Here is a 7,438-nt window from a genome sequence, read left to right as displayed (position 1 = left end):
GAAGAGAAAAGAGAGAGGGAAGGAGAGAGAGAGTGTGTCAAAGAGAGAATCTCTTTCTCTCTTCCTTTTTTTTTGGGGGGGGGGGTGTCACTTCTCAAATGGCCACAACAGCCAGGACTGGGACAAACTGAAACCAGGATCCAGGAGCTTCATTTATGTCTCCAATGTAGGTGGCAGGGCCCCAAGTCCTTGAGTCATCTTTCACAGCTTTCCTAGATACATTACCAGGCAGCTGGATCAGAAGTGAACCAGTAGGGACAGGAACTGATGCTTTTATGGGTTGCGGGCATCTCAGGCAGTCACTGAACTTGCTAATGCCAGTTGCTGAAACAGCAGGTTTGTACTGAACTCATACTACAATCCCAGTGTCACAAACAACAACAGCAGCAACAACAACAACAACGACGAAACCCCTCTTTAATAGCTTTTTAATTTTTAGGAATTAAGCTGGGGAAAATGTAGGCGTTTATCTTTTCTTATAAAAATATAGTTCACCAAAGTGTTTTAAACTATAGAAATCTATAGAAATCTCAGGGCAAAGTTGTTCTGACTCCAAAATATGAAACATTAAAGTGCAACATTTTAAATGAAAGACAAAAATCAACAGATTTCATTAATTTATTGTTTCATGTAAATAATTTTTGTCTTATCTCTGCAACAATTTTATGAATTTAGTAGTTTTCTTCAGCAGTGTTCTGAAAATTCTGAGGGCCGACACAATAGCCTAGTGGCTCAATTCTAACCTTGAATGCGCTGGGATCCCATGTGGGTGCCATTTCGTGTCCTGGCTGTTCCATTTCCTGTCCAGATCCCTGCTGTGGCCTGGGAAAGCAGTAGCAAATGGCCGAAGGACTTGGGAGTCTTCACTGTATGGGAGGCCTGGGAGAAGTTTCTGGCTCCTGGCCTCGGATTTGCTCAGCTCTGGCCATTGGGGCCTCTTGGGGAGTGAGCCAGTGGATGGAAGATCTTTCTGTGTCTTCTTCTCTCTATACATCTGCCTTTCCAATTAAAAAAAGGTATAATTTAGTCCATTGATTTTAAGAGCTCTCAGAAACTTGTATACAAGAATATTTGTCAGAGTTTTCTCCAGTGAATCTGATTGCAAATGTTTTTAGAGATTAATTAGAATTGTGGATAACAATAGACTTAAAATAGCTGTAATTGCAATTATAATAACTCAGCAAATAACAAGGAAAGTCAATTATCAGTGCATGAAACATTTTAGAATGTACCTGTGGGGTTTTATAAAACTTCTATCACTTTTAGAATGTAGTACCAGTGGTTTCACAGATCTTTGAAGAACCCTTTGTCCTTTTTCATTAAGGTAACAATCCTGACTGATAACATCAAATTAGAACCACCAGATTTTCATAAATTTTATATAATCAACAATATATTTTTATAAGTATAAAATTCAGCATTATTCAACGATTTAAAAAATGTTTTCTATGCAACACAAATAATCCTAATTAAATTAAGATACACTAAAATTTTTTTTAAAAATAAAGGAATGGAAAGGTTTTAAACTAAATTATTTTAAAGCAGTTTTGATTTGTTTTTAATATATGGACAATTTATGGAAGCGTATTTGTTCATAGATACAGAATTTTTTAAAATAAAAATTTAAGATGTTAAAAGCATTTTGATTTATATCCATAAATATTTCTCTCAATCATATTTACCTAATTTATATATATGTATATTTTTTTTTGTAAAGATTTATTTTTATTACAAAGTCAGATATACAGAGAGAGGAGGAGAGACAGAGAGGAAGATCTTCCGTCCAATGTTTCACTCCCCAAGTGAGCCGCAACGGGCCGGTACACGCCGATCCGATGCCGGGACCAGGAACCTCTTCTGGGTCTCCCACGTGGGTGCAGGGTCCCAATGCATTGGGCCGTCCTCAACTGCTTTCCCAGGCCACAAGCAGGGAGCTGGATGGGAAGAGGAGCTGCCGGGATTAGAACCGGCGGCCCATATGGGATCCCGGGGGCGTTCAAGGCGAGGACTTTAGCGCTAGGCCACGCCACCGGGTCCTATACATGTATATTTTTATGACCACTGATATTTCTTTAATAATGGTTCTAAATCATTGCATCTTTATATCTGATGCCAATTTGTACTCAAGTCTAGTGATAGAAAAGGCAACAATTTCTAAACTGGTGCTATACATTTCTTTCTTTACGATTTTTTAAATTTAAGTCCATTTATTACAATAGACAAATTACAAGATGGAAAAGAATGCAACAGGAAAATTTAACTTTTCACAATCAAAAAAATTGTTACAAACCTTAAAATAATTTTTAAAAGTGTTATAAAAGATATGTTTCAGATTTGCATTCCATTTTGTCAACTCATAATTCTAAGTAAATCCTTCCAGAGCATGAGATTTAACCCTTCTCAGTGTAGATGGAAATTCTGTGTGCTACCATCTTTTGAAGATGAGTCATTTAAAAAGACACAGCAATTTTCATTCTTTAAGTTTCATTCCATCACTTAGGGCTGAATATACATGTAATGTGCTTTTAATGCATAAAAATCACAGTGGATAGCAGCAGAGATTTGGGGGAGGGGCTGTTAAACACAGTCTGACAATTCACATTGTGATCCTTCTGCGCATTGATGAAAGATAATCCACACTTCTGCGACCTTAAGACTTTCCTTTGTAAAGAACCCAAATTAACCAGGACGTCTTGCAGACATGTTCCCACTCCAGAACAAACTGAGGACTGTTTTACGGATAAAAACTAAAATAGTGATGGCAGCAAAAAAAGATTCTGATGGCAATGAGTTTGTAAACTGTATTTCAGTCACCTTTCCTTATTCTCAAAGTGCAAGATGCATGGATCCCACTTCCTCAGTAGTGTTTCTCCTGTAAGTGATCCTTCATTTTGTTTGGCAAAGGCAGTTTCTGGTATGTAAGTGTATTCTGGTATACTGACGTATAACAAAGCGACACAGGTACCGCTAAGAATGCACCTGCATGAACTGGGACACCAGATTCGTCATTGTGACAGGTAACCAAGACCCTGAATAACCCAAAGTTCCATTCTCAGAGTCCCTGTTTGAATGCTCGATGAGATCCACAATACACGTATGTCTTTCTACATCTGGTTGTTACTAAAAGCTAAACCTACCATTTGAGTGCTCGATTCTGGTGTGAAGTGTTTACCATGGGACCAAAAGCTCAAGCTTAAAAGATAAGGATCATTAGAACTGTCCCGAACAAGAAATGACCCATTGGGCATGTTTGCTAGCTTTCCCTCAGCTTCCCAGCATGTGATGGGTCCCCAGTGCCATGCTTGTTTTGCCAGTTTTTTCAGCTCCTCTGTGAGGTTTGTCACAATCTTGGGACCACTACTTTGCACTGAGTCATAAACTCCTGCAACCCTCGGAGCAGAGCTGGGATCAAAATTGAAATGACAGCGCACGGTTCCAGCTGCATGGGCATCTGTGCCAGTGCGTCCACTCACGTTACTTTGGATTAGGTTATACTGCATTGGAGGTAGCAAGGGTGAGAGTGGGGGAACGGCATCAGGGCTCCTGCAACATGACTCCTGTGGGCCAATCAACAAGCCATTAACCAAGCCTGATCCACCAGATCCACCAGATCCTGGTCTACCTGATTCTCGTCTTAGGGGAAGAGCTCATGCCCATTTTTTTGGAGGGACTGCAGAAATCTCCACGGGGGAAGAACCGTTCAGGCAATAGCCACATGTTCCTTCCAGAGGAAACATCCCCTCGTCTAAAGGCACGGTGTACTGAATGTAGTCCTGAGGCATTAGTCCAATAACGACAGGCACATGTTCATTCAGGTGAAGATGCAAGTCCCCGTTGAGAGACTCCGAACTCTCAGTGTGTTACTTGGCTCTTGGCATACACTTTCAGACTGAAGGTCCTGAAAATCCTTTCACACACCATTCAGGGCTGGACGGGGGCTGGAAGAATGGACCAAGGCTTTTACCTGCACCTCCATTTTGATGCATGTCTCCTCAGAGTTCTTGGGCCAAAGGGGCCAAGGCGTGGGACTGTAGTGGTGACTGCGAAGGGAGGTGGAGCAGATGGGCTTCGGAGCTTTCCCATCTTTGAAGACGATGGGTGCGAAGGAGTAAGAGAAGGTGTCCTCGTTGGCAGCGCCCCCAGCAGGTGAGCTATCTTTGCATTTGGGTTTCTGTTTGGCAGAAAGCCTCCTGTTTAAGGCGCCCATCAGGCTTTCACTTTTTAATCTGTCTTCCCACCTTTTTCATCTTCATGTTGACATGACAGCTGGCTATCTCTTTACCATAGCAGCCACCAAACATTTTGTTGGAAATGTCCTGTTCTTTAGGGAAATTGGATGATAGAAAAGAGGGCTTCAGTGAATATGGGAATCATGTGTAGATTGTGGCTTTACCTGCCAGGTAATGGTTACATTTTGCTTGGAACTTGGGGTTCCTGGGGGAAGAGACTCAAACTGAGATTATCAAATTGTTGTCAATAGAGGGAACAAATGACCTCACATATGCAGTGGTTAGGGACTTTGTTGGCTGGCTGCACTACTTCCTCAAGCTTGAGAGTGAATTTTAGTAAGGGATTGGTGTGCAGTGTAAAAGAAAGCCTCCACACTGGAGGGTGGCTGGGAGACTCCTGAGACTAGGATATGATGATACCTATTCATCAGCATCCAAGGCATTGTGTAAGGACTTGGTCTTATTATTTATGCTGCACATTTCTTGAGTGTTCCGTCTATGTTTTACAAACTCTGTGTTGACTACCTATAAAGTTAATGTGTTTCATTAATTCCACTTATTTGTATTGTCTCCTGAAACAAAACTGAATATTCTCATTAATTGGACAAACATATTACAACTCACATGGTTTATATAAGGAGATGAGAATGTCCATATATGTTATCCCATTTAACATCTTCAGCAGTCCTTAGAGCTAAGTAGTACTATCACATGGGAGGGAAAGTGAAATGATGCAATTTGTGCAACAATCATGGTGTGATAAATGAAATTCCTGGAATTGACATGATTTTTGTTCTTCATCAAGTTGTTGACATTCTGAAGAGCTCTGAAAACTGATGAAAATGCCTCAAACATATTGGTGCTGTCTGTAAATGTGTCTTCACACAGAATACATCTCCATAAATGTTAATATTCCTTTTTAAAGCAAGGTCTTGGCAATCATATTCTTTTCTTCTTTCTTACCTCCATTCTGCATTTCCTCCCATGGAATCATAATATTTTTTATTGGATCTTGATGTTCTGCCAGGCATGTGTTAAAACAATGTTCTTACCTTTTCCTCTCTCTTTGCTCAGCACCTTTGCTTTAGACTGTGTTCCACTTGTCCAGTTGACATCTGTTGGGAAGGGAATGCTGTTCAGCTCAAAGGTACCATGACATGTTTCCTCAATAGTACAAGAAAAGGAAAATAGTTTCACTTAATGAGGCTCAATATCTGAACTGCTAAGTTATTAAAGAAGGCTGTTCAGGTAACTTGTCAGGTGCTTGGTTTTTAAGGTATATGCCTTCCTACTTGCCTGGACATAAAAATGTGTCACTTAAAATCATTTCTCTGGTTTAATGTGTTTAATGAGTCCTAGACACTAGAAAAAATTGTGGGTCCTATAACATTCATGTCCTCATTGCAAATTATAGAGATGGAGCCAGAGGATAGCATAGGAGTATAAAGTTTGGGTTAGTCAGATTTAGCTGAGCATAACTTTTCTGTTTTGTATTTTTGAAAAAGTAAATCACCAACATTAGTCTAGGAATGAAAATATTTGTAGGATATACTGAAAGACATGGTATTATTCTTTACTTTGGTTAATAGACAAGATAAATAACATGTCCAAAATCTTACAGCATTGTCTCAAGATTCATACCTACCCTGGTTCTATCCATCCATTCAGTCATTCAGTTAACATGTATTTATTGAGTCCTACATTTGAGGCACAATGAGCATGACTAAGTCACAACTCAACCCTCAGGACCTTCCCTCATCTCAGAGGCCACAATGTTTCCACCAGTTAACTTTGCCTTTATCTCAAGTTTCACAATCCTCTGAGTACACTGCTTTCTAGACAGTCTTCCTTCCCACTTAACTCTCAACCTCCCATCTGTCTGCTCCATTCACATCTTCTTCCCTCTTCTTTCTTCCCCTCCTTCTTTCCTGGACTACTGATTAAGTGACCTCTGTGTTTGGGATACTGAGAGAGAAATTAGGAACTCAAGGCAGGTTAAGAGTTTCTGCTTTAAAGAGGATTGGAGTGTAAATGGAGATAAACATATCAAGGCAAAAATTTAAATAATTTAAAGGTGTTGGCTTACACTTAATTGTATATATCTGCTTCTTATAATTCACAGTTACATCCCAATATATTTTTTTAAAGATTTATTCATTTTATTACAGTCAGATATACACAGAGGAGGAGAGACAGAGAGGAAGATCATCTGTCCGATGATTCACTCCCCAAGTGAGCCGCAACGGGCCGGTGCACGCCGATCCAAAGCCGGGAACCTGGAACTTCTGGGTCTCCCACGCGGGTGCAGTGTCCCAATGCATCGGGCCATCCTCAACTGCTTTCCCAGGCCACAAGCAGGGAGCTGGATGGGAAGTGGAGCTGCCGGGATTAGAACCGGCGGCCCATATGGGATCCCGGGGCTTTCAAGGCAAGGACTTTAGCCGCTAGGCCACGCCGTTGGGCCCCATCCCAATATTTTTTAAAGAGAAGAAATCTTGAAGATTAGAATCCTGTTTCAAGTTATATTTGTATTTCAGAGTTTTTGAATAAATCAGATGTGCAATGTTTTCCAAATTAATATTTAATGGATGAAAATGTTTCATAAATCATATGAGATACCAGGTCATGTCTTGCTGTGATTTGTTTCTTGTTATCTTTCCTTTTTGAGTTTTGTTCTTTTTTTTGTGTTGTGATGAGCATATTAACTATTTTTTCTTATTTTGTGTTGAGCACATGGTGCTAACTAAAGTAAATACTATTATCTGTATTTTACAAATGAAGGAATGGAGGCTTGCAGAGATAAATAAATATGATAACAATCACAACACTATTGTGAGTTCTTGTTTATGATTGCGAATAGCACAGTGTAGTAGATAGAGAATAATAGGTTTGGAGTCAAGTAGTCCTGGTTACTTTATCTGGACTTGAGAAAAATTAATTGATGGCCTTGAGTTTTGTCTTGCTATAAAACTGGGATAGTGGCATTTATTTTTACATTATGGTCTTAAGGATAAAGTAAATTCAATGTCTGTTGCTTGTCTGACACAAAGATGTGTGGCCTGAGACAGGGAATTTTTGAGAATGGGGCCATGATCAACTTGTAAAGATTATGTTGATCAAGTTTCCATGCTGTTATACTCCCTTGTCTGTACCTCTATAGAAACTGGTGTGGCAGCAGCTGAGTAGGCCTGGAAGCTGATGTATTTTCT

The 7,438-nt window shown here is 39.9% G+C and overlaps 1 pseudogene; it reads right to left on the bottom strand.

The window, feature by feature from the left end:
• Positions 1 to 2,857: 2,857 nt before the first annotated feature.
• Positions 2,858 to 4,301, bottom strand: LOC101523055 (suppressor of cytokine signaling 6-like; annotated as a pseudogene).
• Between the last annotated feature and the right edge of the window lie 3,137 nt (positions 4,302 to 7,438).

The sequence above is a fragment of the Ochotona princeps genome, chromosome 4, assembly GCF_030435755.1.
Source record: "Ochotona princeps isolate mOchPri1 chromosome 4, mOchPri1.hap1, whole genome shotgun sequence".
In the NCBI taxonomy this organism is placed as follows: domain Eukaryota; kingdom Metazoa; phylum Chordata; class Mammalia; order Lagomorpha; family Ochotonidae; genus Ochotona; species Ochotona princeps.
Note: the sequence above shows the minus strand (reverse complement) of the source record. Positions and strands in the feature narration are given on the sequence as shown.